Here is an 11,291-nt window from a genome sequence, read left to right on the forward strand (position 1 = left end):
GTTTTATTAAAGCTGTAAATTCTGTTATTAAAACCCGCCAAAGCCCGTGCTCCTAGAACCCTCATGGAGCATATTAACTCCTTCATTCTCCTTCTTTCTCCGCGGAGTCCTCCAACCAGCCAGACCACCGGGATGCTCCACACAGATCATGAGTGGGAACTACCCTAGGATTCATGTCAGTGGCTTCTGTCAAGAAGGATATTTCTGTTTATTCTATCCGGATTGATATTTGGCAGTATGCTGTAACTCAAAAAGAAAAACTGCACGCCTAAGGACTGCAGGCCAGGAGGGCTGCTGGCAGCTATGGTCTTGTAGACATACAATGGCTACTTTGATTTGCTTGAAGCTGTCTACCCAGGAATCCCCATATGTGTCTCCTGTTCTCACTTCTCGTGATGACCTTCTTCTCCAGGCTCTGTAACATGATCTGACCCCAGCCTGGCCTGGATCCCACACTGCCTTTCCACTTCCACACCCTCCCCAGCCCTTGCAGGCATCTCACAGACGGTGCCGTCTCCTGAGTACGTGACGTACCTTCACACGGCTCAGATCTGCTCTGAATAGTCCATCCAGCTGGAATTCTCTTTTTGTCCGCCTGTTGAAATTTTATACGTTTGGTAGGCACCAGATCAAATACACATGTTCTAGTCTCCTCGGTTGGACCTAACTGCCTTTCCCCCTCTCTCTACACGCACTTAGCAGTCTTAGTATCTCTTCCTCATCTGCCTCCCTCCTTATGTCCAATGCTCATGATCATCCTGATTCGCTTAGCACTGTCTTTCCAATACTAGGCATACAGAAAAATTTGCTTAAGAATCTCACATTCCAAAAGAAAGAAAGGGTGAATGGCTCACAGGGCAGAGTGTGGAGCTGAAAGAAGTCTGATGTGTGTTCTCCACTAGCTGGAGCAGCAATGGCTCTTTGGCCATGATGCTCAGGTGGCACTCATGGATTCAATCTTTTATTCATCCCTTTAGTCAAACAACACCCTTTGGGGAGTAAAGGCCATTTTACGAATCTGAACAATATCTCCATATTGGCAGTAGGGGATTATATTTCCATAACCTAAATAAACCTCAAAAGACTCACTCAGGGGCGCCTGGGTGGCTCAGTCGGTTAAGCGGCCGACTTCAGCTCAGGTCATGATCTCGCGGTCTGTGAGTTCGAGCCCCGCATCGGGCTCTGTGCTGACTGCTCAGAGCCTGGAGCCTGTTTCAGGTTCCGTGTCTCCCTCTCTCTCTGACCCTCCCCCGTTCATGCTCTGTCTCTCTGTCTCAAAAATAAATAAACATTAAAAAAATTAAAAAAAAAAAAGACTCACTCACATCATAAAAGCCATTTATGAAAATCCCACAGCTAACATCATCCTCAACGGGGAAAAACTGAGAGCTTTCCCCCTGAGATCAGGAACATGACAGGGATGCCCACTCTCACCGCTGTTGTTTAACATAGTGTTGGAAGTTCTCGCATCAGCAATCAGACAACAAAAGGAAATCAAAGCCATCAAAATTGGCAAAGATGAAGTCAAGCTTTCACTTTTTGCAGATGAGATGATATTATACACGGAAAATCCGATAGACTCCACCAAAACTCTGCTAGAACTGATACATGAATTCAGCAAAGTTGCAGGATACAAAATCAATGTACAGAAATCAGTTACATTCTTATACACTAATAATGAAGCAACAGAAAGACAAATAAAGAAACTGATCCCATTCACAGTTGCACCAAGAACCATAAAATACCTAGGAATAAATCTAACCAAAGATGTACAAGATTTGTATGCTGAAAACTATAGAAAGCTTATGAAAGAAATTGAAGAAGATATAAAGAAATGGAAAAACATTCCATGCTCATGGATTGGAAGAATATTGTCAAAATGTCAAGACTACCCAAAGCTATCTACACATTCACTGCAATTCCAATCAAAATTGCACCAGCATTCTTCTCGAAGCTAGAACAAGCAATCCTAAAATTCATATGGACACAAAAGGCCCCGAATGGCCAAAGTAATTTTGAAGAAGACCAGAGCAGGCGGCATCACAATCCCAGACTTTAGCCTCTACTACAAAGCTGTAATCATCAAGACAGGATGTATTGGCACAAAAACAGACACATAGACCAATGGAATAGAATAGAAACCCCAGAACTAGACCCACAAACGTATGGCCAACTCATCTTTGACAAAGCAGGAAAGAATATCCAATGGAAAAAAGACAGTCTAACAAATGGTGCCGGGAGAACTGGACAGCAACATGCAGAAGGTTGAACTAGACCACTTTCTCACACCATTTACAAAAATGAACTCAAAATGGATAAAGGACCTGAATGTGAGACAGGAAACCATCAAAACCCTAGAGGAGAAAGCAGGAAAAGACCTCTCTGACCTCAGCCGCAGCAATTTCTTACTTGACACATCCCCAAAGGCAAGGGAATTAAAAGCAAAAATGAACTACTGGGACCTCATGAAGATAAAAAACTTCTGCATAGCAAAGGAAACAATCAACAAAACTAAAAGGCAACCAACGGAATGGGAAAAGATATTTGCAAATGACATATCGGACAAAGGGCTAGTATCCAAAATCTATAAAGAGCTCACCAAACTCCACACCCGAAAAACAAATAACCCAGTGAAGAAATGGGCAGAAAACATGAACAGACACTTCTCTAAAGAAGACATCCAGATGGCCAACAGGCACATGAAAAGATGTTCAGCGTCGCTCCTTATCAGGGAAATACAAATCAAAACCACACTCAGGTATCACCTCACGCCAGTCAGAGTGGCCAAAATGAACAAATCAGGAGACTATAGATGCTGGAGAGGATGTGGAGAAACGGGAACCCTCTTGCACTGTTGGTGGGAATGCAAATTGGTGCAGCCGCTCTGGAAAGCAGTGTGGAGGTTCCTCAGAAAATTAAAAATAGAACTACCCTATGACCCAGCAATGACCACTGCTAGGAATTTATCCAAGGGATACAGGAGTACTGATGCATAGGGGCACCTGTACCCCAATGTTTATAGCGGCACTCTCAACAATAGCCAAATTACGGAAAGAGCCTAAATGTCCATCAACTGATGAATGGATAAAGAAATTGTGGTTTATATACACAATGGAGTACTACATGGCAATGAGAAAGAATGAAATATGGCCCTTTGTAGCAACGTGGATGGAACTGGAGAGTGTGATGCTAAGTGAAATAAGCCATACAGAGAAAGACAGATACCATATGTTTTCACTCTTATGTGGATCCTGAGAAACTTAACAGAAACCCATGGGGGAGGGGAAGGAAAAAAAAAAAAGAGGTTAGAGTGGGAGAGAGCCAAAGCATAAGAGACTCTTAAAAACTGAGAACAAACTGAGGGTTGATGGGGGGTGGGAGGGAGGGGAGGGTGGGTGATGGGTATTGAAGAGGGCATCTTTTGGGATGAGCACTGGGTGTTGTATGGAAACAAATTTGACAATAAATTTCATATATTGAAAAAAAATATGTATTGTATACTTGAAATTTGCTAATTGATATGTTAATTAGCTTGTTTGTGGTGATCATTTTGCAATGTATATATATCAAAATATCAAGTTTTATACCTTGATTATACAGTTTTTGTTAATTATACCTCATTAAGGCTGAAAATGGCAATTCAAAATAATATGATGCAGACCAATGCTTGTTGGTGTTACAGATCTTATCCTCTTAAATAAAAAAAAAATTGTTCTTTAGAAAAAAAATAAAAAAAATAAACGAAAAAATTAAAAAAATAAAATCAATTTTTACTGCCTTTAAAAAAAAAAAGACTCACACTTTTGAAATGACTCATACTAATGAAAGCTACATTTTCCAACATTTCTAACAAAATAGAAAAAGAAAATATTAGAAGATCAGCCCACTGTTGGTGATGGGAATGTTGGTCATGGAGATATTTTTTTTTTCCTGTCCCAGGTGTAAATGATAGCACTAGGGCAAAGACCACAGAGGCTGTGTCTTATTAGCCTTCGCTTCCTGAGTACCTAGAATACTACCTGGGCCATAATAGGTCTTAAGTGTAAGTGAGATAAAGGATAGAAAATCAATTGATAAATGTATTTGTACAATAAACCGTGCTTCCAGAGTCACACTCAGAAAGCAACACGAGGGCAGAGATGTTGGTCTATTTCATTGCTGGGTGTTGAAGCTTAAAATGTGCTTGCCAGGTGCTCAACAAATATTTGTCAAGTGAATGATTGAGTGGGGGCCAGATCCTGGAGGCCATAAAACCAGGTTAAACTTTCAACTCCATCCTAACATCAGTCAGAAGTCTAAATGTTTAAGCTAGAAAGCTACATGATCGGATTTCAGTTTCAAAGATCATACTGGCGGAAGAATAAGCAACGGGAAAATGGCATGCTGGAAAACTGTGAGGAAGTCTTTGCGCATATGTAGGTGACAGACTACACCACAGATGGTGGCAGTGGGCATGGTGGGGGCGGTGAAGATGGAGAAATGAGGAATAATTTGACAGAGCTTCAGGAGAAAGAATTAATAAAATGTGCATATTGATCAGGTGTGGGTGGCAAGGTAGAGAAGTCAAGAGCAACTTCAGTTACGAACTGAAGCAAACAAATGGATAGGTTTGTTGGCTAGATGCGGTAACGGCAGAAGAGTGGGGTCTACAGGGAAGACCGTGGTATGGCTGAATGCATATGTTGAACATATGAGAACTGTACACGTCTCAGCAGAGAAGGCTAGTAGTTCACTGATTACCCAGGTCAGGAATTCAGGAGAGAGATATCACTTAAAAGTCAAGACACAATTAGGTGGTTGCAAATCACATGCCAAAGCCTGCCCACAAACTTGTTTAGTCAGCACCCCTGGCTAATTTTTGTGTCAGCTAATAACTTTTAAACATGATGACACTGCACCTAAAAATCCATATTTTCAGCTTTTTTCTTCAAAAAAATAGAAACTGTAGTAAAATTAAACCCACATTCATTGCCTCGAGTGAGGAAAGAGTAAGGGCGTATGGAGTAGCTTCCCTCTTAGATGGACTTGTTCTGTGCAGGTGACCATAGAACCCTCATTCCATGCTGTCTCCCCTTCTTAGAGTTCAGGTAGCACTGTCTTGATGTTTGTGTGTCTGTCCTTTTTAGAGTAGAGGGAAGAGAAAAGTGAAATCTCTCACACACTACCATCTCCACTGAGAGTTGGAAAATGAAAACTACTAAGAGGATTATTTCATGGAAAAACATTTTTTTTAACCCCTGTCCCATATCAACGTGCTATCCATCTAGCACCTAAAGGCATTTGAAGTTGTGACCTCTGACGTAATTTCAAAAGAACTTTTGAGTTACTATCATGATACTTAGCTTAAAGATTCATTACCCAGAACCCAGCAGCAGTTCTCTCTCATAAGACTGCATGATCTGGGAGTCAAGTGCCATTCTTCCTTCAACTTTTTCTTGGATGCCATAGAAAACTGTTTTCACATCCCTGTTATATCAGTAGTAAGTAATGTATTTATAGTAAAATTATATATATATTGATGTTCTTTTCTGATGATATTACTGATATATATGCAGATTAGACTGTCACTTGATGGAGTAAGTGGGAAAGCCCTACTAGTGAGCCAACAATAGGTCACACTTATGTGAGCAATCACAGGCCTTGTGAATTTTCAAGAGATGTGGCACAGACCTGTTTACAGAATTCTAAAACCTCCTTAGGGAAACAATGATGCACATCTTATGTGAGGATGAAGAATTTATGTATTTAAAAAACAAAACAAAACAAAAGGCAGAAACTTGCTCTGCTCCATTGGGCCCAGGTCCTAATTCTGCCACAAACTTGCTGTCAGTCTTTGGACACATTAATTAACCTATCTAAAGCTTTCTATAAAATGACCTGAAATAATAGCTGGAAAACCTACTTCTTAGAACTATAGGAATTAATAAGTAAAAATGCTTTCCAATTATTTTATATTTATTTTTGAGAGAGAGAGAGAACTCGAGCAGGGGAGGGGCAGAGAGAGGGTGGGACAGAGGATCTGATGTGGGTTCTGTGCTGACAGCAAATATCCCGATGCAGGGCTCAAACTCACAAACCGTGAGATTGCGACATGAGCTGAACTCAGCAGCTTAACCGACTGAGCCACCCAGGCGCCCAGTAAAATTGTTTTCTAAAACTATATATGACATTTTACAAATTTTAGTTGTAGTTCTGTTTTCTGGAGATAACAACAAAAAATAATGTATGTTGAATCTGCCTAAGGTTCAAACCAACTTTTCATCAGCTTTCTTCTGATTGAACACTACCATATTGATAGTTGAACGGTTGGTAAAAACAGAAACTTTGCATTGGTGTTCGGGAAAAAAATATATATATATATATATGAAAGAAAAGTGTTTTCATACTGAACCGTCTTACAGAGACAACTTCTTGGCTTCCCTTTGGTACCTTTTGGTGTTGATTTTATATCTAATAATTTGATACATTTTCTGAAAAGCCTGCCCCTCAGAGGCTGAGAGTTTGTGCCAGTTACTAAAAGGTTAGAAACATCAACTAACCCTGCAAAAATAGTGTCTGCTGTCGTGGAGGTGATAGGAGCTGCAATGGTGCCCTCTTGTGAGGATGTTTTGTCAATGCAAATGCACCTCACAGATGGATGATGTAATATGTGGTTCTAAGAGGTTCTATATTCTCAGCACTCATTTTAAGTGAAAGAATTCTGCTGCCCTTTATTTTATATGTTTAAGAGGTTCTCATATGTGACAATCGTTGACCATGATCTTCTAATCCAAAAATGCCACCAGAGGTTGACTTTTACCACAGTATTTCTTGTGTTTTCTTTGTTTTTTGTGATAGTATCCGAAATCTTTTGTTAGGAAATGGAGGTTTTTGAGTTTATATTTTGATTTGTTTTATTGAAGTGTTATACATATATATGTATAACTATTTTGCTCCTTTAAAAGAAGATGATAGGAATTAATAGTTATTATACACTCACCAAATGCAAGGCAATGTGCTTCATGTAAGTTTATTGTTGTTATTGTATTGTTGTATCAACTTCTCTATTTTTTTTTTTTTAATTTTTTTTTTTCAACGTTTAATTTTTGGGACAGAGAGAGACAGAGCATGAACGGGGGAGGGGCAGAGAGAGAGGGAGACACAGAATCGGAAACAGGCTCCAGGCTCTGAGCCATCAGCCCAGAGCCTGATGCGGGGCTCGAACTCACGGACCGCGAGATCGTGACCTGGCTGAAGTCGGACGCTTAACCGACTGCGCCACCCAGGCGCCCCTCAACTTCTCTATTTTATTTAAGAGGGAAATTAGTGTCAGAATTCATGCAAATAGTAAATGATAAAACTTTAATTCAATAAATCTTTGAGTCCTATTAGTATTTAAGCATTCTAGGGACACCTGGTTGGCTCAGTTGGTAGAATATGCAACTCTTGATCTCAGAGTCATGAACTTGAGCCCCATATTTAAAAGAAAAAGATTCGGATATTTCAATTATATCTCAGTAAAACTGAAAAAAAACAAAGATTAATAAAAAATACTTAAGCATTATAAAATAAACATATATGTACATATGTGTATACACTATTTTCATCCTTAAAAGATTTCATCATCTAAGGAGTGATAATAAAGTGCTGATGCACTGTGTTGACTGATGTGTATAAGGTACCTTGGAAGCACATGACCCAGACTGAGGAAAGCAGGAGAAGCTTCTCAGTGGAGATGACACCTGAGCTCAGACATGAAGGCTGAGTAACAATTCACCAGGGGAAGAAGAAGGAAGGTAGAAGAGTTTTTCTCAGGGTAAAGCCTAGATTCTATTCCATGGTAATTGAGATTAGGTACAAGTGCCTCTCACAAACCTAAATATTAGTCTGTTTTAGAAGACTCAAGTTTCTCTCCCATGTAAGAGAAATCTAGTGGTGAAGAGTTCATGGCTATTATGGCAGATCTGTGGCATCAGTAGGGTACAGGTTCCTCTCTTGCTGTCCACTATCCAAGCTGATGACTTGAGATCCAAGATGGCTCCTGGAAGTTCTGAAGCCCCAGCATCACATTCCCTGAACAGTTATAAGATGGAGGAAATGGAAAGAAGAATGAACATAAAGGATACCTCCCAACTGAATTTGCACCCTTTCAGATATCTTTTCTTAAGTCCCAAGCAGTACACCCACACCATCTTGTTGGCCATAACATGGACTTGTGGTCACACCTTGCTGCAGGGGTGGCTAGAAATGTCTTTTATTCTGTACTGCAAGATGTACAATTAAAGCAGTGGTCTGGCCTGAAGGGAGGAGCCAAGATGGCAGAACAGCATGGAAGTTTTTTGTGTGTCTCATGTCCATGAAATACAGCCAGACCAACACTAAACCATCCTGCGCACCTAGAAAACTGATCTGAGGATTCACACAACCATCTGCACAACCTGAACCACAGAAGTCAGCAGGTACGTGGTGCGGAGAGGTGAACTGGGGGAGGAGAAGCTGCGGAGGGCAGGGAGCTGCTTTTGTGTGCAGAGAGAGGACACAGATGGGGGGAGTGGGATATGGGAAACCATCCCACCCAAAAGCAGCTGGAGAGAGGGTGGAAAAGTGGAAACAGTCACAGGGACTGAATTAAAAAGGGAGAAAGGAGATTGTTTAAATTCCATGAAGACTATAAACAGGGGGAGCACAGAGTCTGAAACTCTGCAGCTTGATACCTGGAGGTGCTCTGATGGGAAGGGCGAATCCCCAGGAGCAGAGTGGAGTTCGGGGTTCTTCAGGCCATATGGGGAGGGGCAGTTCCCCTGAGAGAAGGACATCTGGTAGGGACTGTGTGCGTTCCCCAGAGGCAAGGCCCCAGTGGACCCAGGAGAACAATCACATTCACTGGTGCTGGAACAAGGTCATTAAGGGTGAAGTCTGGTGCCAGATGTGTATTGTGATTTTCCATAATCACTGAAACGCTGCTGCTACACTATCTTGCAAACTTTTTCTGGGGTGGGCTGGCACCTGGCCACAGTCTCTGGGCATCGGCAGCAGCATGGTCCTGCAAACGTTCCTGGGTGCGGCGAGCATCCAGCCATTGCTTGGTGAGACCCTCCTGCAGAGGGGCAGAACAGGTCAAAGCCACAGTCCCTCAGAAGTAAGAGGTCAGGAAAAACAGCCACATCTGAGACAAAACTCAGGAGGGAGGTGGTGCCTGGGGCTTGGTCATGGACTGTGTAAAAGCAGGGTGAGGATGGAAACCGAAGACAAAGGACGGGTGCACGGTTGCTGATCAAGGAGAACAGAGTTCTGATACACGAGACTGGGTGGCCCATTTTCAACACTCCAGCACATGCACATATGCACCTACAAGTGCCACAACAATCCACCCCAGTAAGCTAAGCAGCGCCATCTAGTGGAGAACAGAGCCATTACGCTAAACCTCACCCAACTAGGCCAACCTTGCTCTTCAGAAATACAAGTCTCTCCACCTGCTTAGTTTAGGGACTGTAAAGCGCTTCATAGTTTGAGTTCTAGGGGAAAACAAAGTAATTTCAGTAGTATTTCAGTCTGTTCACCAGTCCATCTATTCAATTTTCTTTTTTTTCTTTTTTCTTTTTTCTCTTTTTTGTTTCTCTTCTTTTTCTTGAATACAGAAAGAGAAAAAAATTCATTTTTATTTTCAATTTTTATTAAAAATATTTTAATTTTTTTCTACTATATTTTTTACTTTTGTGTAACATTTTTCAAATTCTATTTTAGTTTCATCATTTCATTTTAGTCTAATTCAGTGTATTCATTTTTTTCAAATTTTCAAACGACTTCCTGTTTTTTTCCTTCCCCTTTTTTCTCTAACCTGTCAAGCCCCTTTCAACACCAAGACCAAAACACACCTAGGATCTAGCATCATTTATTCAAGTGTGTGTGTGTGTGTGTGTGTGTGTGTGTTTAATGTTTTAATTTTAATATTTTTTTAATTTTAATTTTAGTTTTTTCTACCTCATTAATTCCTTTTCTTTCTTCAAAATGACGAAACAAATGAATTCACCCCAAAGGAAAGAGCACGAAGAAATGATAGCCAGGAACTTAGCCAACACAGATACAAGCAAGATGTCTGAACCAGAATTTAGAATCATGATAACAAGAATACTAGCTGGAGTCAAAAATAGATTAGAATCCCTTCCTAGAGATAAAAGAAGTAAAAGCTAGTCAGAATGAAATAAAAACAGTTATAACTGAGCTGCAATCTCAAATGGAGGCCATGGAGGCAAAGATGGATAAGGCAGAACACAGAACCAGCAACATAGAGAACAAACTTATAGAGAATAATGAACCAGAAAAAAAGAGGGAGATTAAGGCAAAAGATCACAATTTAAGAATTAGAGAAATTAGTGACTCATTAAAAAGGAACAACATCAGAATCACAGGGGTCCCAGAAGAGAGAGAGAAATAGGGGTAAAGGGTTATGTGAGCAAATCATAGCAGAAAAGTTTCCTAGCCTCAGGTAAGACACAGACATAAAAATCCAGGAAACACAGAGGACCCCCATTACAGTCAATAGAAACCGGCCATCAACAAGGCATATCATAGTCAAATTCACAAAATACTCAGGCAAGGAGAGAATCATGAAAGCAGCAAGGGAAAAAAAAGTCCTTAACCTACAAGGGAAGACAGATCAAGTTTGCAGCAGACCTACCCACAGAAACTTGGCAGGACAGAAAGCAGTGGCAGGATATATTAAATGTGCTGAATCAGGGGCGCCTGGGTGGCGCAGTCGGTTAAGCATCCGACTTCAGCCAGGTCACGATCTCGCGGTCCGGGAGTTCGAGCCCCGCGTCGGGCTCTGGGCTGATGGCTCGGAGCCTGGAGCCTGTTTCCGATTCTGTGTCTCCCTCTCTCTCTGCCCCTCCCCCGTTCATGCTCTGTCTCTCTCTGTCCCAAATAAATAAATAAACGTTGAAAAAAAATTAAAAAAAAAATAAATAAATGTGCTGAATCAGAAAAATATGCAGCCAAGAATTCTTTATCCAGCAAGGCTGTCATTCAAAATAGAAGGAGAGATACAAAGTTTCCCAGACAAACAAAAACTAAAGGAGTTTGTGACCACTAAACCAGCCCTGCAAGAAATTTTAAGGGGGACTCTCTGAGGGGAAAAAAGATGAAAAAAAAAACAAACAAACACAAATAAATAAAGACCAAAAGCAGTGAAGACTAGAAAGGACCAGAGAACACCACCAGAAACTCCAACTCTACAAGCAACATAATGGCAATAAATACATATCTTTCAGTACTCACTCTAAATGTCAATGGACTCAATGCTCCACTCAAAA

Source organism: Lynx rufus, unplaced genomic scaffold, assembly GCF_022079265.1.
Source record: "Lynx rufus isolate CCGP_SWC_20201006 ecotype Redwood Valley unplaced genomic scaffold, mLynRuf1.p SCAF_3, whole genome shotgun sequence".
In the NCBI taxonomy this organism is placed as follows: domain Eukaryota; kingdom Metazoa; phylum Chordata; class Mammalia; order Carnivora; family Felidae; genus Lynx; species Lynx rufus.